Source organism: Lepisma saccharinum, chromosome 21, assembly GCF_977018435.1.
Source record: "Lepisma saccharinum chromosome 21, izLepSacc3.1, whole genome shotgun sequence".
Taxonomy (NCBI): Eukaryota; Metazoa; Arthropoda; class Insecta; order Zygentoma; family Lepismatidae; genus Lepisma; species Lepisma saccharinum.
This window is the reverse complement of record NC_139249.1, coordinates 2,822,535-2,845,242: the sequence shown is the minus strand read 5'-3', so window position 1 is coordinate 2,845,242 and position 22,708 is coordinate 2,822,535. Positions and strand designations below refer to the sequence as shown.

The 22,708-nt window shown below is 39.9% G+C and overlaps 1 protein-coding gene across 1 annotated transcript in view; it reads left to right on the top strand.

Annotated features, from left to right (window-relative positions):
* The window catches only part of LOC146004296 (uncharacterized), a 953,900-nt gene that overhangs the window by 15,025 nt on the left and 916,167 nt on the right, over positions 1-22,708 (top strand). The gene's annotated exons all lie outside the window — the stretch shown is intronic.

The following is a 22,708-nucleotide window of genomic DNA, read 5'->3' as shown; positions in this document are numbered from 1 at the left end:
ATTGATTGATTGATTTGATTAGTTTAATTCGCTTTTCTGCCACCTTTGGCTAATCGCGAAGATGAGGATGATATGATGAAATAACAAATGACACCAATGTCTAGGCCAGGATTTAAACCCGAGACATCTGGCACCGTAGCGAGCTGTGCTAACCACATCACCACGGAGTGTTTCGTCTATCATGCAATATCAACAATTGCAAGGGACTCGTGAGATAGGGGAAATCCACGAACGAACAAATGTAAACATGATGTGCTTTCTGCCTCGTTTCGAACATTTGACATTCGAACAAAAACCATTAATCTTTTGGATTTTGCTCAGGCCAGACTCCTAAGTTGTTGTTTTGAAATCGTCTCTCTTAACGAGGAAAGCTAGTGGCAACCCTGCCACGCGCCCCTGGTAGTTATGTCAGAGGAAGCGTTTGCTGTGATGGGTTGCATAGGTACAGGATAAATTTTATGCGCTTATAGCGCAGAAACTAAGCGCTTTCGAGATGAACTTTATAGGGAAAAATTACTTGTTTTTATGATATCTACCTGCACCCAAGCGTTGTTGAAAGAGTTTTGCGACACCCTGTATATTCATACAGGGTTTCCGACAATGAATGATTTGGTCTGGTGAGGTTATTGTGAAAGATATGTTGCACGGTATATCTTGAAAGTTGGCTCAGCAACTGAGAGAGTTTCTAAGTTATGCAAACAAATTACTAAATACATTTTGCATGGACTGTAAGGCCACACAGTCGATTGTGAAAGGCTCCAAATTGTTACTTGTGGTATGGGAGCACTTTTTGTGGACTCTGAACGCAGGATTCTTTGCGAGTCTTATCTTGAGTTTCATCATATCAACCTCATCTCCGCGATTAATGGAAAGTGGCAGAAAAGAGTAGTAAAATAAGCCAAATCATTCATTTATTCATACGGCACCCCTGGCAGCTTTGTGAACCTTTAATATTCTCGGTAAGACTCTACTTTACGTACTTTTCGTAAGGAATACGTGTCATTTGTCGTTGGAAAGCTTATTGTATTAGGAATTCAACAACGTAAATCCCAAGGCGAGGAAAAATTACCTGGAGGAGGAAATCGATAGAAACCGATGTTGTCCGGATATGCGTGATTGAACGTACTGAGGAAATTTTTCGATGATGAAGCACATATTTAGGGGTGAAATGAGTGTTACTGAAACCTAACCTAAGAGGCCTAACCTAACCTCGTATTCATACCTCGTCCCCGTCAATGGTTCGTGGGGCTATCGTGAATGGTTTTTGGAGCTAACGTGAATGGTTTTTGGGGCTAACGTGAATGGTTTGTGGAGCTATCGTGAATGGTTCGTGGGGCTACCCGTAAATGGTTAGTGGGGATCTCGTGAACAGAAAGTGTAAAAAGAAAAAGGTACTTACCCGAATAGATGCCGGCTGTCTGCAAGCACGGTTTTGAACGATGCACTAAATTATTACTGGGATAAACTTATTTTACACTATCTACTAGTTTTTGGAACCTATTCTTCTTCATGCACCATTCACACGCACAACGCACCGCGAACGCAAAGAAGCAGTGTTGTTAACTCCCATCGGTTACCACCAAAAGGCAACAAGGACGTAAAGTAGAGTCTAGCCATATTCTCGCCAAGGAATTAACATACGAGCTTTTTGATAGAGACAGCCTAAAACGAGACGAGACGAGACTCGTGCTGCCACCTCTTGAAACCATCCTTAGTTCATGGAGCAACGGAAAACCATTTAAGCAATGTGTTTAGAAAGGTTTTACCGGGCGTGCTTTCATTACAAGTTCTTTTTTTTTTTTTACGCAAAGGTCTGTCGTGTGTTCACCGACGTTTCTCTCCTTTGTCACGCGATCGACCCACTAATCGGATGTCGCATTAGCTTATGACGGGGAGATCGCTGATAGGGCCAATCGTGACATTAGCATGTAATAGCAACCAATGCCTTCACTTCCGGATACCTGTTGAGTTCTTTTTCTGCCTGCAGCTACCGTGTCCAATGCCAACACATTGGGCTGAGAATTTGTGTGTACGGTATTGGACATTTGTGGGTTTTAATTATTCCACTGATTAGGATTCTTACAACTCAGAAGTGTCCACGAGTACGAAACAAGTATGAGCGGTGTTTAACATTCACCGAAGAAAATACACTCTGATACTGTCGTGGAATTTTCAATCCTAAGGGTTGAACCTTATGGTTCCACTTTAAACTGTAGGTTCAGTCCCGATTAACCTATTTGTGCATAAAATGCACTTAGAACAACAACAATTCATCCAAAAGTTACATTTAATTTGATTTCATTTTTGTAATTTAGCGTCGCTTTTCTTCCACTTTTGGCTAAGGATTACTGGTGATATGATGATAGTGATGAAGGAACACTTTCAAAGAACAGCCACCTGGCTTCCCGGGTTGGAATCCCGTCCTGGACATGGATGTTTGTGAGTGTCCATTCATCAATTTCAACATATCATCACTCATCTCCATCTTCGCAAATTAGCCAAAAAGTGGCACCAAAAGCGAAGTAAAGTAAAGCAAATCAAATCAAAGATCACCCATGCCCAGGTCGGGATTCGAACTCGGAGCCACTGACATCGTAGCGCGCTGTGCTAACCACTCCGCCACGAAGATCGGGTCCAAAAAGTTACGTTTGTCGATGGCAGACGTAGATTTTGTATGAAATTTCATTGTTGAAATAGGCCTGAACCTACTACAATACTAGTATGGTTGGAAATCACGAATTATCGGCACTTCTCTTTGCTGTCTCTTCCCCTTCTACTTTATTTCTTTCCCTCCCTCTCCCCTTTTATTTTTTTTCTTTCTCATTCTTCACCTTTCCTACTTTCTCTGTATCTTTTTATCTCCTACCTGTCTTCTCCTTTCGTCTTCCCTTTTTCTTTGTCTCCATGACTTTGTGTCCATCCCGAAACCAATTTTCAAATACACTTCAACCCTCCTTTGTTTTATTTTGCTTTTGGAAACTCATCACGAGTCCCTTAATTGGATTATCTACGCCAATTGGTCTGTGTTGAATGTGGACATGGTCTTTCAATAATCCGTGCATGCTGAATTTAACATCTAGTATTATTACTGTGTACAGGACATAGTCCACTGTCTGCACAGTACTGTTGTAATCGTCGATGTGAAATGTGGCCAACAGCGAGATGTGCATTAACAATTGCATTGTTTACCATTGCTATTCTGTTTTTGTCCTGTGCACTTTCGTATTGAATGATTCGAATGTATGTAGATGATTTGCTTCCCTTTGTCGGCCTTTATGGAAATCTAATTTAGCTTTGATAAATCAATGACCAAGTGCGTGACGTGTGTTGAGCGTCGTAAGCATTGCTTACAAATAGAAAATGAATTTATATCCCGCGTGTAATTCTGCAGAGCGAAATGTAATATATTCAATTGTTAAGCAGCGTGGCTGGTTTGTTGTGGGTGTAGTGTTTGATAATTTCTTTCTTTCTTTCAGACATTGAACGCCACAGGTATATTACCCATTTATGGCGTTCATTATATACTAATTTTGTGATAAGATTATTGATCAATTTAGTATATAGACAGAAAACATTTAACAAACATGCAAGTCTTAGGTTCTATCGAAATTTATGTAATTTTAGTATATTCCTTTTGAAAATTGCGATCGGGCAAAATAGTCCACACTGTTTTCACTTTTGATGGTATAATTTAATGTTTTACACATATTCCAAATTGGGGATATTGCCAGAGCGTTGGTTCTATTACGACGGAGGCTGAAGAGTTGCCTTCTTGGTCGTAATTTGCTTGAGGGAACGTAGAAGTCGAGCTGTGACAGGGCGAAAGGAGCTTCAATGAGATGATTTAAAATTTTGTGGAGGAAAATGAGCTGATGCATGATGCGTCTGTTGTTGAGAGTAAAGTTACAATATGTGAGAAGGCTCTCACGGGATTCCATTTGAGGGTAAATACCATCTAGTTTGTACTTTAGGTGTGTTAAGAATTTAATTTGAATTTGTTGGGTTACAGGGTGCCACACTAAGCTTGCGTATTCAATTTTCGCTCTAACGTAAGCATTATAGAGCATCATAATGCCAACAGATGTCGTGGTATGACACATTAAAGCCACGCACTTGCTGCTCCGGCCAGACACTAGAGGGGTCATTGCTCCCTGTCAGCTAACGCTAAGGCGTAGCATGTGACTGTAGCCTACCGTGCAAGCACAAGAATAATCACGTTGTAGCCTACAACATTGTGCAACTGAAACCTTCCCACGCAAGAGTCAGGTAAGGTTTCAATTACAGATCTACGCTCACCCCAGCATGAGCAAGAGAAACACTCCCTAATGCCCGTTTGCACCAACATTGAACTAACTCGCGAGTAAAAAGATCCGTGGGTCAGGGTAATCCTCGAGTAACGATCATCTTCTGTTGCACCAATATGGCAAGTGCGAAGCAGTGTTGCCACAATCTGAGGGCAAAATTTCCCCTTTTGAACCATTTTTCCTTACACCTAAATAAATAAAATAATAATAATAATAATTATTATTATTAGCAGTGCTAGTAGTTGTAGTAGTAGTATTTACGTTGGTCCATGCTCGTGTGAAAAAAAAATGAAACAAAATGTTCACATACGTACATGTCAGCTTCGCCGTTTCCTGGTCAGATGCTCCAGCTTTGAATCCTGCTCAGGAATCCATTAAATCGTTAATTCTCATCGTTACAATTATCCGAAGTTACAGAAAAACGACGTACAATAAACTTAAAAGAAATATACAGTAAGTAGATACAGGCTTGTATTCAAGGGATCAGAAATAAGAAGGAACAGAAAAACATAAAAATGTGCATATGAAACTGGAACTTAACATATACTGTTATAATGTAGAGTCAGATGTCATAAAATTTCCCTGAAATTGTGGTATTTTTAATCGAAATTCCCATTTCCCTTTTTGATAAAATTTCGGTCTAAATTTCCCTGCAAAAGGGAAATTTCCCTTCATGTGGCAACACTGGTGCGAAGACCATAGCGAGTCACGAAACTCTGGATTAACCCGACGAGGGTAGCTAGCCTCTTAGCAAGTGCCTAAACGTCATACAGATGGAAGTACGTGATTGGTTACCTCTTTCGAGAAGGCGCGGTTCTACACGTGGTGTGGTAGGAAACAAGGAAAGTAAGTAAAGGTACATTAGTATCCTAAACAGTGACAAGCAACGGGCACGAGAAAATTTCAAGCACAGAATAAAGATGGGGAAAACATATTTACGTGAATAAATTTTGATATATTAGTGCAACTTGCAATCGTTGTAAGTAGTGTTACAGTTATATGTGTAGTAGCTTTCGATATATAGTATATACATGTATCTCCACGTAGCATTCACAATCGTTTCATAGCTAATGTTTACATCGCTACAGGTTTGTGGGTGTGTGTTTACATTTGTATTGCACGTTCAATTTTACAAACTCTGTACTGCAGAATGTGCACGGTAAACATCTGCCAAAGTATATATTTAATAACATATTTACAGTGTGTTTCCGGGCTGATGATACAAACTGTCTTGGGTGATGGAGAAGGGCACATGTACAAATTTCAGATAAGGAGGCCTGGTCCGGAAACGACTTAGTCGAAAGTTATAAGAGAAAATCGGTGTATGGAGATGTAATACTTTTATTACCTGCGCAAGTTTCACAAGCTGCTACATTCACAACAGTTGTTCAAAGTGGTGTCCTCCAGCTTCGCTTCAGGCATGACATCGTCGCATAAAGTTCTGGCGTACCCGTAGACTGAAGAGTATCTCCTGGCAAGAATTCTCGCTGCTTGTGACATTGTTCGAACGACACCGGGGTTGTTCCAACGGGTACGGTAGAACTTTGTGCGACGATGTCATGCCTGCAGCGAAGCTGGGGGATGCCACTTTGAACAACTATTGTGAATGTAGCAGCTGTGAAACTTATGCAGGTAATAAAAGTATTACATCTTCATACACCGATTTTCGTTTATAACTTTCGTCTAAGTCGTCTCCGGACAAGAGTTTGTTATCTCAAATTGATACATCTGCCCTTCTCCATCATCCCTGAAAGTTTGTATCATCAGCCCGGAAACACCCTGTATATTTCTCGCTTTTTTTATACGCAGTTTGAGTCTATTACCTCCCATTTTACGTTTATTTAGTTTTGAAATTTTGAAGTTGAAAGATTCCGTTCAGGGCCGCCAATATTCCTATCAGCACATATCAACATGTGAATGACTATGAAGAGCGACGCATAGCGTTACGCAAAATTGGGAAGGAAAACATAACAACTGATGAGGGAAAAAGCTCAAAATCAAAATAAAACAAATACCATCCTTTTGAAATCATCATTGCTTAGCTGCATGGCTGGGGAGAGACCTGCGCTCGATCGCCAGCTCTAAACTTCGAAGGAGACGAAGAAAGTGAACGGAAACATCCATCGCGACACTTTAGGCTGCTCTCATACTGAACTAGGCTTCGTGGCGGTTCCTCTCTCGAACCTTTAGGCCACCCTCTGACGTCAGCGTCCTCGAGCATAAATCGCCTTCGAAAAACTATACAATCGCAGCTATTACATTAAAAAAAATCACGAAGACAAAGCGTCCATCCTCATCTTCACCTTCCTGTTTCCTTCAATCACCTTTCAATATCCTATGTCATCTGTTTCTTCACCTCGGCTAAAACTCAGTGGGCTAATGGGATACTCTCACCCCTCTCAGGTACGGGTATAGTAGTAGAAATACGTGGGATATGAAGCTTCGACTGTTATGTACTAAATCATTTGACAGGCTATGGAAAAGGGAGATTTTATAAATGAATAACATCTGTTTCCGAAGAAAGGTCTGCGTCTTCAGCAGGCTTCTTTATGGGCAATTATTTTCCTGAAGATGGTTTATTTTCAAGATACTTTTATAAATTTACATCTTAGTTACAGATCTCCATAAATAAAGGACAGAACAGATTTCTTTCTTATAATTAAATCTACGCGACTTTTGCAGTCTATTTACATAATATGGATCAAGCTGTCATATCAGTTATATAAAGACGACCAGGCGCTTGCTTGGAACTTTATGAACGCTCCTTGACATAATGAAGCATAACTTTGACGTGACTGGCGAAGATTTTAAGTATTGACTCCGATTTTTAATATAAATTGGACATTATGGTCTGGCTTCAAGATATATGCAGAAATACAAACTGCTATAATTCGTAAAATATTAGAGACATCGACTTGATATCGGGTATGGCAACATGTTAGCATGTTCACAGGGCGAAACCTAACCATGCCAGATATCAATAATGAATAACCTAATCAATAAATAATAATCATGGAGACGAAATAATCTGAACTTATTCTTCCGTATGATGGCATGTTAGCATGCCCACATGGCGAACCTACTCATACGGCAGAATAACATTAAGTCCTGTTGCTTTATGCAAAAATTGAAAATATATTACGTATATGTTTCGAAGAAATCAAACTCAATTATCACAAAGTTGAAAGAAATCGTAAATTAACTTATTCTCACGCATGGTGACATGTTAGCATGTCCACAGGGCGAACCTAACCATGCGTCAGAATAACAGTAAGTTCTGAGTCGAAATTTAACATTATTTTGCTAAGATTTTATTTAAAATTTCAGAAAACTTAAAAATAAAGTTGAAATGAACTTATTCTTTCGTATGGTGACATGTTAGCATGTCTACAGGGCGAACCTACCCATACGACAGAATAACTATGTCTCTAAGCTAATTTGGGAACGAAGACTGAGTTCTTGAACCCTCCCATAAAGGGAGCTGAGTATTTAAGATGTTAATCCATCGGAGTCGGTGATGAAAATGCCCCCGAATTAGGTTCCGAAGCTGTATTTATACCCTTACATGTCAAGCAGAGCGCCTCCCGTGACACAAAAGATAAACATAGCTGCAGCTGTGATATGCAGAACTAATTTGTGTATAATGGCAATATTCTAAAGATTAAACAGTATGTTCCATAAGGTTCATTTTTCTATGTCTAAAACAACAGTTATGATCCTTAAAGTTTCTATAATATTCTCTACCATAAAGTTGTCACATTCTTAAAAACTTCTTCCCAATGTCCATAAGGCTTATATTACTAATAACTCCAACTGAAATTTAGCTCTTATGGCTTTCATAATAGTTTGATTCTAAAACTGAGAACACATATTTTTGACTAATTGTCAACAATGAAAGATTTTGCTTTTAAGAAGCTTGCAAATAACAAACTCTAAACTTCTCGAATGACAGAATTAGGTCATTAGTTCAACTATTAAATATCTCATCTTTCATAACGTTTTCATAGTGAATATAAAAAGTAAAATAATTAAGAATAATATTAAATATGACCGAATCTTTGATGAGGTTCGGGAGGATCATATCAAAGTGATACATTACCGGTTGCGGATGGCAGCCATTACTCCGCTGCGTGTGGGTTAACTGCGCTTTTACTCCCAGCTTACCCGGCGTTTCTGTTGGTGCAACAGATAATCAGCTGATTCGTGGGTTAACTCTGAGATTACCCTTACTCGCGAGTAAATCGACGTTGGTGCAAACGGGCATAAAAGGAGTAAATTCCAAGTTATCTGGCCGTGTCCGAAAGGTGCAAGACCGCACTTGAAGCTAACATTATTCGTGAATAGTCTCGTAGTTCAGTCTTGAAGCTTTGGACTGGAAGCGAAAACCTTTCGAACTGCACTTCGACTGCAGCGCCTCATACGACCAGCAGATAAAACTGAGGACACGTTGTTTCCTAAACACTTGTCTTTCATCATAGAAATCAGATAGCATTTTCGAATGTTCTAACACAGTAAAACCTCGTTAATTCGTTCCCTCTGCCTTTTCTTTCTCTCTCATTTTATCTTTTATTTCGTCGTTTTCTCCGTTCTCTGTGTTCATTTTATTTTTCCATTGTCTTTCTTCCCTTTGGTCTTTATCATTTTCTCTTTCCATATTTTTCCTTTCCTACCTTTCTCCGTATCTTTTCTCTCCCTCGTTCCCACCTCTCTCTTTCTCTCTCTCTCTCTCTTTTTCTTTCCTTCCTTCTCCCCTTTTATTTTTGTCTTTATCTATTTTTCTTTCTCTCATTCCCTTTCTTTCCTACTTTTTTCCTGTCTCTGCATCTTTTCCCTCTCTGACTTAATGCCAAACCCAAACTCACCATTGTATTTCTCACAGTACAACCACATCTCAGCTAGGACTCTATCCAACAGTTTCGTTCGCATCCCTGTTACCTTCTTCATACGAAGTGATCTTTGAAACAACCTTCACCAAACTTCAATCAAAGATCTTGCAACAAGGCTAACCGCTAGAGAAACTTCAAAATAAATTTTTGAGGTACCTCTTATTTAAACTCGGTGGTGAATATCCGAAGTTCAACACGTTGCGTGAATTGATTGTTCCCTCGCTCTGAAAAAGAAGACAAATGCATCAACTGACTTTCTTATCCAAACTTGTAAACGGAAAAATAGATTCTCCAGCTCTACTCTCACAATTATACTTTTATGTTCCAAACGCTATTTTAAGACCCAGAAATAATCTCTTTAAAATCTCGCATGGAAGAACCAACATGGTTGAAATGGAACCCCTGAGGAGAATATGCAAAGTTGTTCAACTCAGTGTATAGTAATAACCCAAGTATCGATCTTTTCAGATTTAAATGTCATTGTATTTTCTGAACACTGTAGCCTATACAAACAGGACACAATGAAGATGGTTATGTTCATAATCTCACCCTAAATCAGGCATTATCTATATTTTTGTTTAACCTTATTTCATATAAAATACTGATTCAATTTCACTGTCGTATGTTTATCATTGTGTCTCTTATATGTGCAACTTATTACTCAATATCTCTATTGCACTACTACTACTACTATTTACATGTATATAAGCTGATTACCTCTGTATAACTTGTATACAAATATTACATAAACTATCAAATCAAGCAATACAGGAAATCAGTCATGTTTATAAGTATGTTGTAGATTGAAATGTCATATTTCTCACTTGATGTAATATTATTTTTGTATTTTGTATTACTTTCTTGTTTACTCTGTGAACACTGTAATTGGGCATGTGCCTGTGTGTTAGAAATTAAAAATAAATAAGTAAATAAATAGAGACGAGAGTTTTTCAAACCCTCATGAACTTAGTTCTTCTCAGATCTCCCAGTGTACAGTTAACGAAGCTGCAAGTAACATGCAAGTCAAATGCTATATCCCGCGCATTATAGCAAAGCATTCAATTAGAATGGGAAACCAAATTGCGGCGTTGCCACCTCGCTCGTCTTCTGGAAGCTGACTAATGAAGCATCAGATATCGGCCCTCGGCTGCACGGGGTGGGTTTTTGCCTTGAAACCTCATTTAATGAGGTTTACCTGAGTTTGACCGAAGATGTTAATCAGTGGTGGTTGTTTTGGAACTGGCTAGGGGGGGGGGGGTGGAGGAGAAACTTTGGTTTTGGTTCTGAAAGGGGTCTTGTCCAAGGTACACCCCCGTGTGTGCTTTCTTATGCAGGCTGTTGCAATAATGCGCAAATGCTTTTCATGAATCATCTCCCAGACTAGGACTTGATGTGGGCCATTCCCACAGACCGAAACATTTTCCTTTATGGGGAAAGGATACACAGCACAGTAACACTGATGCACAGTAACCCTTACTTGGAGAAACGTGTTCCGTAACCCATCGTAAATTTTACGACCCTACTTTACTTTTCTTGTATCTACAAGATGATTCGTGATTTTCAACACTGTGCGAGTCTACGTAAAAATATAATTTCCTTACTTTCTCGTTCACCTTTATATTTTTATTTATTGTTGTAATCAATCCCATTTAAAAATAGCACAACAACTTCAATGTTGTCAAATTGTTTATTTTATTTATGTTTTGTGAGTTTTGTTATATATTTTCAGCCGAGACTGCGTCATACATACAGCGATTTGAGGCTGTCAGCATAATATATTGACACAGTGAAGTGCTGATTTTTATTTGATTGATGAGTTTGTTTGATTTTATGTTTTTTTATATGTGGTTTTTAAGGATATATGAATTTTGTGGAGTAAATATATATGCGAAGCATGTTGTTTTAATTGATTTGTATGAATTGTTAGTTTGAAATAATTTATTGTGTTTTTTGTGTTGTTGGTTTTATGTTTTGTGTGTGTGTAAAAATTATTGTTTTTTGTAGCTATGCTATGTTTGCAAAAGTTTGATATTTTTTTGTTTTGTTATTTTGATTTGTGAGAAAAAAACAATTTGGCAACATTGGAGTTGTGCTATTTTTAATATTTGTTTATATTGAAATAAATGCAGTGGTTAATGTATGGGAGAGATATGGATAAGAGAAAGGAGAATTATTGCAGTGATTGGGTGTTTAGTGAGTTTTGCAGGAGCATGTGCCTGGTGAGTACACAACAAAAATTAGTTGTTTTTTTCAGTACTATGAGAAGGATCTGTCTGTTTATTTGTGTCAGATAGATCGCTCTCAAAGCGAGGCTTTAGCTATTGAGATTGTATCGATTTATTTTTTAATTTCGATTATTTTTGAATAATTTCCTTTGGGGGAACAACAGCAAGATGTGATTATTATAGTGTACAATTGTTCTTGCTTAACACAGTCTCGGATTGATTGATTGATTTAAACGTTTTGTGTACGTCAGTACGTCTGACCAATTTACACCCTTCCGTCTGTATGGGGAAATAACCCCTTATCTACAATTCTTACCTATGGGGGAAGAAAAGGGATGTAAAACGCTCCTTGGGAAAAGTTTTAAAGTGCAAGGTTGAAAAGATACCTGCTCAGGACAAACACACAACCTTAAGAAGGTAAGACTACACTACACATTTAAGGGTCCAGCCCTTGCAGCAATTGACCATGCGTTAGACGGCTGTGTCCAATTCGAAGCCGAGTTAAGACTAGGACTTCTCGGCGGGAGGGACGGGACGAGGAGCGCCAAACACCAGTGCTGGACTTGATAGCGCAAGGCTTGTTTTCTCTTACCTCATCTCACTCTGCCTGCCACGCCTCAAGAAGGGAACAGCGAAAAACATTCTGCACGCCTAAGAGAACTTTTTTTTTAAGTAGCGGAAAGTGTAAGAGTTAAATTTCGAATAGAATAACTGTAACTGAATTACTTTTTACAGTAACGATAACTGTAATGGAGTTACATTTCGAAAATAATAACTGTAACTGAATTACTTTTTACAGTAGCTTTAACTGTAACGGAGTTACATTTCGAAAATAAAAAATCTGTAGCTGAATAACTTTTAAAATTGTGGTAACTGTAATGGAGTTACATTTCGAAAATAATAACTGTAACACTGAATTATCTTTACAGTAGCATTTACTGTAACGGAGTCAAATTTTGAAAATATAAACTCTGGCTGAATAACTGTTAAAATTGTGGTAACTGTAATGGAGTTACATTTCGAAAAGAATAACTGTAACTGAATTACTTTTTACAGTAGATTTTACTGTAACGGAGTTACATTTCGAAAATAAAACTGTGGCTGAATAACTTTTAAAATTGTGGTAACTGTAATGGAGTTACATTTCGAAAATAATAACTGTACTTTTTTTAACTGTAACGGAGTTACATTTCGAAAATAAAACTGTAGCTGAAAATCTTTTAAAACTGTGGTAACTGTAATGGAGTTACATTTCGAAAAGAATAAATGTAACTAAATTACTTTTTACGGTAGCAGTAACTGTAACGGATTTACATTTTACAGTAGCGGCAACTTTAACTACGCTACATCTGAACATCTCAAAAGTATTAACTGCAACTCAATTACTTCAGAAAAGTAACATTCATAACTATGACAACTTGTTATTATAACAATGCCAATTACACTGCTACTGCATCCCCATGAAAGATGTGAACATGTCGACTCTTACTGTCATTTTTATGTCATCCATTACGTCAAGCAATCTCCAAGCAACGGTTAAAGTGTTGACATGTTCGAGCACGCTCCTGACATTGTGACATCTTCAGCCATACAGATGCGGAGGTGGTTGGGAGAAGAGCCAGCAATCTGGATGACCCAAGAACGTGGCAATAAAGGCAATATAATATCCCAGCGAAAAGCAGCCCCCACCCATTACTCAAATCCTCCCACCCCCTTCCCTCGATATAATGTCCTCAACACGGAGCGTCCCTACATGGAGGCGATTCCACTTGATGGACGTACTGATGTGTAACAACGCCAGCTTTTGATGCGTTGCCATGGCAAAAGCGGAGAGCTGGTGTCAGCTGATTGAAGGCCCGGTATCTGGAGAGAACGTTACAATCCCTCCCCCCTTCCTTCTCGTTTCACCCTCTCATTGTCGCCCGCCCCAAGCATCGAGTATCATCTCTCATTTCGCAGAGGTCTAAATTTTCTATGGAGAGGCGCTGAATTGGATGTGAGATCTCTCCGTAAGGGTTGTCCAAGGCTCGGGGTAGGAGATCGTTTCGTGCACTTAATCTGCGGGTAAAAAGAGTGGGGGTTAAATTTTTAAAGAAGAAACTCTCGTTCTGTACTGAATTCTTATGCAATGAACCGATTTCCTGCTCTTCTTGTGTGTACTGGTGCCAGACTGGGTAACCAGTCGTATTGTGAAGGAGCGGTCTCGTATGCACGTATAGAGAACTAGCAACGGTACTGTATCGTTGCAAGTGGGACGGGAAGGAGAACGAGGCTTCGTCGGTTGCGTTTATAAAGTGGAAAGCCTCTCGTTCGCGTATACAGGGAATGCAGAGCGAGCAGCGGTACTGTAGTTCTTAAGAGGGGCGGAACGGAGTGAGAGCAATTCAGGAGGCATCGTCGATCGCGTACGCGCATTGGGAAACCTACCGTCATCTGATTCGTAACAGTGCAAGACTTGTAAGGTTGTCCTGAGAGCATTGATGTGCCGTACACTATAAGTTTACGACTACATGCGTTGTCTACACGTAATCTACGCGTAGATTACAATGGCTTGTAATTTACATAGACTACGTAGGCAATCTAAAGTACATTAAAATTAATTTTCAGAGCTTTCATGAAATGAAAGTGACATTTTCAATTATATTGGTTCCTAACGAAATGAAAAGAATCCTATTTACAACAAACTTTATCTTTTCTTCTGTCATGAACTATGAATGAAGATATATCGTATGAAAAAAAAAGACAAAAAACTACAACAGATGGCAGTCGTGAGGCAAAAGTGGTCTTTCCCCATAAAACACTAGAATATTTCCTATGTTAGGTTTTTCCTATGTGAGAAATTGTTCGAATTTGCAGGGAAGAGTATGAAGGGTTCTCATCACACATTGCCAACTGATACGTGGTATAATTTTATTTTAATTCCACAGCGCCCTTTGATAAGTTATCACCTTTCGCCATGTTGTTTACATAGATTACGTGTATAAAATAGTCTACGTGTTGAATGTAGACTATCGCTGATTACGCGTAGACGCACATCACTGTCTGAGAGAGATCCCAAAAATGAACCTCACTTGCACTTAGTAAACCCCTGTAACTGCAATAGTACACACTAACGAGGCTCTGGCGTCTGTACCTACGGCCAGTACAATCTTCTGTAGGGCTGTTTGTTGTCCTGTGTTTTATCCCTATATGTGCTGAGTGTCCCTTCTCAGCCTCGCTTTTATGGTGTGTGGTAAGCATGAACAGAGATAGAGAAATTTCTCGGCAAATGAAAATTCAATAAGTTTTAGGCTGGCAGAGGGCAAGAAACTATTTCTCTTCACTGGTGCATGTGGCATGTGTGTAGAGGAGGCGCCATCTTTAAAATAACAAAAATGCCGGTATGAAGCTCACTTGAATAGTGTTTCAGTCGTGAGGCCTTTTTGTAATTAACAATTGATACCTTATGTAAATTTGAGCTGTATACAGTCTGCCCTACAATTTGTATTGGACTATTGCCGATCCCCGTGGCAGAGTGGTTGGCACATCACGCTACGGGGTCCCGGGTTCGAATCCAGGCCTGGATGTTTGTGATTGTATATTCATCAATTTCATCATGTCGTCACTCATCCCCATCTTCGCAAATTAGCCAAAAGTGGCACAAAATGCAAAGTAAAATAAAGCAAATCAATCACGTATTGGACTTGTGTAATATTATTTGAAACGGATTCAAAGACATCACTGACCGCGCGATGGTATGTCTGCAGGACAGGCCGTCGTCTTCCCGACAGCTCCACCACGTACCTGTTTCGCACCCACCTGCCCCAGGCTCCCCTACAAGAGAAACTGCTGGTAAAGTAAGGCGAATGGAAAAGTTGGAGATCATATTTTTCACCCCCGCCCCACGCTTCTCGTCCGCTACATTTAGCTCTGAATCAGAGTTCTTCTTTTACTTCTTTCGTGGTTCTTTGGACAAAGCGAAAGATATATCCGAAGAAATGAAGGACTTTGTTCCAGGACAAGTCATCCATGCCTCCGATCCGTGTGTTCCCGTTTCACCCAGTACCGAAAAACTTGTTTTATTGGCCCAAGTGATAACACGTGCCAGAACGGAAGTTCCGTTTCGCCCAGAGGGAATTTTTAAAAGATGGTTTGAAGGTGAACGGAAATGTGAAAGTAAAAAGCCAAATAATCAGGTGTGGCTTCCAAAGCAGAGCCTTGTCGCATTGTTTAATAGTACAGTGGAACCTCGATAACTCGAACTTGAAGGGGGGAAAGAAGTTCGAGATATCAAGGATTTCCACTTACCAAGGTTCGAGTTATTGAGGACCAAAATCGCCGACTTCGAGTTTTTATGATGAGTGTTTATCACGCACTCAAGTCTTTGAGGGGACGACTCGCGCCCTGGACGGCCTTGCACGTCAAAAACGGATTCCAACATTGCAAATGTCGATGAATTGGGTACCCGAAGGTCAAACTGTCAACCAACATTATTTCATTACGGCGCTGACGACCCTTCGTGAGCGAGTAAGAACACGACGACCTGATTTGCGGAAAGCAAGTCATGGATTCTTCATCAGGGCAATGCTTCTGCCCACGCGGCATTGTCAGTCAAGGCTTAGAGCATCCACTCTATTCGCCGGATCTTGCTCCGTGCGCCTTTTTTTTTTTTTACTCCCAAGGGTCAAATCAGCACTGAAAGGAACCAGATTTACGACCGTAGAATCTGTGAAAACAAAAGCGACGGAGGTCATGAACATGGTTTCAGAAAATGATTTCCAGCAATGGAAGATTCGTATGGAGCGGTGTATCGATAGTGCAGGGGAGTACTTTGAAGGTGATAATGTTCGTATTGTACAAAATAACCAATAAAAGATTTTGTAGCAACAGTCCGGTTTTTTTCTAGCCACACCTCGTATGTAGCATCATTGACATTGTGCGTACGCACCCTACACTTCCACTTATTGATTTCTCTGCGACTAAAACTTAGAGATATAGAGGTGATTCGACTTTAACTTCGACTCATAGAGGTTTTTCATACTCTACCTTCGAGTTATTGAGCTCGAACGGCATCCCGTAAACTGTACAAAAATTCGTCTTATCAATATTTTATTTGAGTGGTTGAAGTTCGTCTTATCAAGGTTCTACTGTATTAGCCAGTGAGGTTAGGTAAGGCAAATCTTCTACTGTTGTAGGTATTGCAGGCGGATGTCTTCCTCGCACGTTATAAAGGCTGTGTTTAACGCCATTGAAATTAGGCATTCTCGAATACTCCTCGTTGGTTAATTTAGCTTTAGCGAATTTTTCCCTGAAAAAGAAAAATTAAATTGAAAAAAAAAAGCGTAAAAAGAACCACTTACGATAAGCACAATGGTTCGTATTTAACTTTAAAACTATCCATACAAGTGAACTTATAACAGTGGTTCTACACGATTGGGAATTTTTACTTTCACATTTCCCTCTGGGCGAAACGGCACGGGTTATCACACTTGGGCCAATAAAACAAGTTCTTTGGTACTGAGCGAAAGGGGAATGGGCGAAACGGAAATGAATCCTCCTATCTTATCCACGTCCGGAAGGGGGGCGCAAGGGGATCGTGCCTCCCCCCCTGGAAAATGAAAGTCAACCAAAAATTATGTATTTCACACTTATAATTTCATTTTAGCCACAATAATATGTGTTAATTTTCATGAACACCATAAATTCAAATTTAAGCAATGTTTTTTTTAGGGAACAACACTATTTTTGGGAAAAATGTGCCTTGTTTGTTCCCCCTGGGAAAAAAATACCTTCCTTGCCTTTCGCCGGAAAAAAACCTGCGGACGTCCATGTCCCCACGGAGTTCGAGTAGTGCGACGGAACACTAAATTAGCTTTCTTTCACGACAACGCAACTTATTGTTTGTTTGTGCTGAAACGATGCTTAATTTGGAAACACTTTCTTGGTCAAGACGCTGGGACATGTATCAGGATTCGAGTGTTATTTTGAAAATTCATTCGCCAGTAAGAAAGCAGGGGTGTGGGTTTTTTTATCTTTGGATAATGAAGGGACAGTCATAAAAAACATCCATTCCTAGTCTGGGATTGTGGTCTATTCGCAGTGTGCTAACCACTCCACCAAGGAGATCGGCAGAAGGAAATGTCAAAGAAGCAGGATAATGATCGGAAAGGACACAGATCAGGTAAAGCAACACGGGAGGGAAAGAGAGAGCCGTGCCTGAGGCTAGAGGAAGTATCTACATTTGGCAACACTGTAATCTTCCATTTCGAAACAACCTTCCTCACTTATCGCCGTTCCGTTAGCAGAAAATCGTTGCTCTTCGAGCTGCGAATGCGTTCTGCATTTCTTACTAGGTGAGAGATCGGTAACGAAGTTCGACCACGTCTTATTTTACCCGTCCGTTGTTACGGTTCACTGCGCAGCTATTGTGCGCAGGCGGACGATTTCGGTCACAACTACGTCGATGCAAAGAGTCAGATAAACATTTCTGTGCTGCGAAAACTAAGTTTCGTTGAGAAGAAGTGTCTCGAACTGTTTCCCGCTTCTATTTTAAGGGAGGAGGTTCTGAGGGGATGGGGGGGGACGTTGGATCCATAGAATGGAGAATTGAAGATCCAGAGACCTGATTATTTTCAGTTAATTTAGTTTCGCGAGATTTATCGACCGTTTGTGCACGTTTGCTACGTTAAAATGGCAGCAGCATTTTCCACCCCCTTCCTCCGGTTGGCGGGCAATTTACAGTGTTGCAATCTCATGTATCCATAATTTACCATCAACTGGTTTACAGCACTAAAAAATCATTTGTCGGAAACGAATTTTAGTGAATTTTAAAAATGCATAATCAATATTTAATAGCATAGTAAAACAACATAACGGGGCCTCCCCGATGGCTTAGTGCTAACCTTGTCGCCTTTTAATCAAGAGGACCCGGGTGCGATACCCGGTGGAGGTATTCCACTTTCAACTGTAGTTCCAGTCTCGATTAGCCACCCTTCTACGTACTTTCAATCTAGCTTAAGGAAACTTGATTCGAAGTGAATAGTTGGCAAGTTTGGCAACACTACAACTGCATTAGTACAACCCGGCGACGATAATTTCAGCATTAATTAATTTCTGCAAAACAAATGCGATTGTGCTGCCACCATTGGCGAGTTTTCAGAAGCACAAGTGTTTTCATCGGGTTGTTTACACAGGACTAGAAGTATTCTGGTCTCGTAAAAATGTCTATTTTCTTTGTTCCTGAAACCAACTTGTTTTTGGATACACGTTCAGAATAGAAGTATGGTGGGGAGGGGGCATTCTGAAAATCAAATTTCCTTGTCGATTTCCGCACTTAGAACGTTTCTCGAAATCTCGACAGAACTACAACGGACGAGAAACGAACATTGTGTAATTTGTCCTGAAACAATTCAGCAAAACAGTTGCATTTCTAAGCGTAGCACTGTGGAGAGTTTAAACCAGCAGGAAATTCCTTTTCCTTGTATCTTTCACTTGGTACCTATTTCATTATGTTTGTGAAGCCTTGCAATTATCGATAACCAAGGTGATTAAGCAGCGGTTCTATGCAGTGCTGGAGCTGTGTTACTGAGACATGACGTCACTTTTAAGCTTCTTATTATATGCCATAGATGTCTCTAGAGAGACGAAACGCAAAAACCTTGCCTACTTCATGGCGGCAAATGAGAATAGGACAGGCTTATTGATGTCAAAAGAACCACATTATTTGCTGACGCAGCTGCAATTTGCCTTTCCAATTGGCTACCTCCAAACGATGCCGATTGGCCTACGTTTCCAGCCCGACATCATAAGTAGTTTAGTACGACTTAGTATTAAGCCTCCTTCCAACTAAAGATTCGATTTGAAAGTTATTTTTTACCTTACTGATTTCAGTCGTAACTTCGTTGCATTTTAATCAATAGGTTTCGTTATCGATACACCTTTAGGAGCACATGCTGGTTCGGATCCTACTTTAAACTGTAGGTCCAGTACCGATCAGACCATCCGTACATAAAGTGGACTTAAAACTCGAACTCAAAAGTTGTGGTAGGAGGGCGTGCGGATAAATCCATGACTAAGCAGAAATCTGACACATCCGGTGTGATTGAACTCCTTTGACCTTGACGACATCCGGTGATGATACTTCCGCTCATCACTGGATGTCGTCAAGGTCAACGGAGTTCAATCACACCGGATGTCGTCTAGATTCTGGTGTTCAATTACACCGGATGTGTCAGATTTCTGCTTAGTCATGGATTTATCCGCACGTCCTCCTACTGTTATTTTTGCGAGTATGAGCAGAAACACAAAATATGAATGTAATAACTTTAAAATTATATTTATTTTAATCTTTCAACGAGATGAACATTAAATTACTTTTACATCGCAGTTTCCACAAATGGGCATAACATTTGAACATCTACACTCTGCTCCAAGAATCTGTGGATCAAGTGAACAAAAACTACTCTCTGCGCAACTAGTGACTCCAGGGGGCTCGACTAATGAACGCCTGAGAGGGAAAGGGTGGGGCATGAAGGGGGAAAATGAGACTGCAACTACCAGCCGATTGCAGCAGTGCGCACTGCATCGCTCCGCCCACTCACATTCACCCCATGTCTACCTTTATGCGTGGCTTTGCTCCATATATTCCTGTAAGAGAGTGTACATCGATAGGATACTCAATAACGCAAAGATCTTTAATTTTACTAAGCAGAGTTTCTCTACTTTGTGAATTTCCTGTTACAAATTTTGTGATTTAGAACGGAAAATATCCCCTGATGAGCCAATCAGAAGGTATTTGAACAATACCGGATTCCAAGAACCTTCTGTAGAGATGGGGAGAGGGCGGTTGGAGGGGGAGGAACATAGCAATAATCTGTTTCAAAGGCGTTCGTTTCTTTGACCTTTCTAGTCGCTTTTGTTGATGAGGTACATATTGCTTCTCCATCCTCTTTTCCATCGGAAAGCTCCCAAGATTTTCAAAGGCTCTGGGAGGGTTTGGGGAAGGGATGATGTCGGAGATTCAATGATCCATCGCTGATGAATAACCCGAAGATCGTTGAGTGGGTTAATGAATGCAGTAATGGTTATGTAGCCTATCAAATCCACGCTGGCGAGAAGTTAGTAGTTGGTTGGAGGCTTTTGCTCAGCAGACTAAGATGCTATCAGCGCGCTCTGGTGGTGATTCTTCAGCAGGGAATTTTCCCAGCAACGGGAATTTTGGAGCCGAAGGGGGAAACGGGTCCTCTAGATCCCCAAAAATTTACCAAGTACAAAAAAGAATAATGAAAATATGCTTGTTTAGCGTTTGTTGTATAATCGAGGTATTTCTAATTTCCGTCGAACTTACTTGAAGGCTTTGAATTGACAATATCAAATAAGATTTATGCACACCACTAATTATAGTATTATGCATAAAGTATTAATCACGAACTTTGTTTTTCAAGAATTAAATTTAACATTCTTTTTTGTCATTCAATATATCGGGTATCCCAAAAGTCGCTTGACCGACAAATAAATATTTGTATTTATTTATTAAATTCCTGTTGATTTAATAACACAAGTATTGTTTTCAAATACAAATATTTATTTCTCGGTCAAGCGACCTTTGGGACACCCGGTATATTCAATTCTTTTACCTTTTTTACTTTAATCTCCTTGCCAACACAGTTGTTTTTATACAAATTTCAGGGCTCTAAATTACACGTAAAAAAAGATAAAGTTCTCCCCTGTGCTATGCACCACACCATGAAGGCTAAGGTCGGGGTAATGTGATCAGCACCACGCCCCTGGCCGCCTTTACTCCCCAGAGTTTCCTCCAGGTACCCACTTTATAGGACGCTGGGTGGGCGCCGGAGCCCCTTGAACAGGTGGAAAAAATCCTGGCTCTCCCCCGCCGGGTATCGAACACGGGTCTCTCGCACGACTGAGCTACCACGGCTACACGTATGCTAGATAATGAATACGTACTGATATATCTTTTCTTATATGGTCTTTCTACCTATTCATGTAAAGACAATACAATATTAATTATAATATAAATATACAAATTATATTATTAGTAATAATAGAAGTATTTAATATATACGAGGGTCACCCAGAAAATAAAGACCGTTTGGTTATACAAAATGAAAAACACAATATTTATTGAGAAAAAAAATTATATTACATACCAGAAGCTTCCTTCACTTCTCTACATAATCACCTCCTACATTTAAACATTTGTCGTATCTGGGCACTAGCTTCAGAATTCCCATGTTATACTTTTCTGCCGCCAATTCATTAAGGACATGGCAACCGTCTTTTGGGATCGTAATGGTGTTCTTTTGGTGGAGTTTATGCCACAAGGCAATACGATCAATGCAAATCGTTATTGTGAGACTCTAAGAAAACTACGGCGAGCCATCCAAAACAGGAGGCGAGGAATGCTTTCTGGAGGAAATGTGCTTCTACACGACAATGCCTGCCCTCACACTGCTTGTGCAACTCAAGAATTGCTGGATCAATTCGGATTGGAAATTTTTGAGCATCCACCCTATAGTCCGGACCTTGCTCCTAGCGATTTCCACCTTTTCCCTAAGCTGAAAGAGTTTCTGGGCCGTAAACGTTTTGGAAGTGATGAAGAGTTGGAGAATGCAGTGACCACCAGGTTTAATGAACTGGCGACAAAAGAGTACAACATGGGAATTCTGAAGCTCGTGCCCAGATACGACAAATGTTTAAATGTAGGAGGTGATTATGTAGAGAAGTGAAGGAAGCTTCAGGTATGTAACAGAATTGCTTTTTTCCAATAAATATTGCGTTTTTCATTTTGTATAACCAAACTGTCTTTATTTTCTGGATGACCCTCGTATATATTATTATTGTTCCAAATGCCGGCAGAGGCGCGCTTACTGCCCGGCACCCTAGACGCTGTTCCACGGCCAACTCGACAGTGAAAGGCACTGTAGAATAGATATTGAAAATTCTTAATAAGAAAAACGATGCATATAATGTCATCTTATAATACCATTTTTAACCGGTTTGCTTTGTCGGTGCCCAGTACCTACTTCTTTCTATTAAAATTTCTGAATTGCCAAAGAAAAACTATTAAGGCATTGACATAAACGAGTTTCTACCGTTTTAATGGTTTGAATGAAACATGAACCATATAACGCCCGTTCACGTGAACCAATTACCACTGGTGTCCAAGAAAACACCCAAAAATGGTCCAGAGTATATCCATGAAATAACCTTCTCGGATGCGCTTTTTCTCTTTCCAGTCAACTTGTGAATGCGGGTTCATTTCTTGCTCTCTGATTGGCTGTTGGAAAGTTAC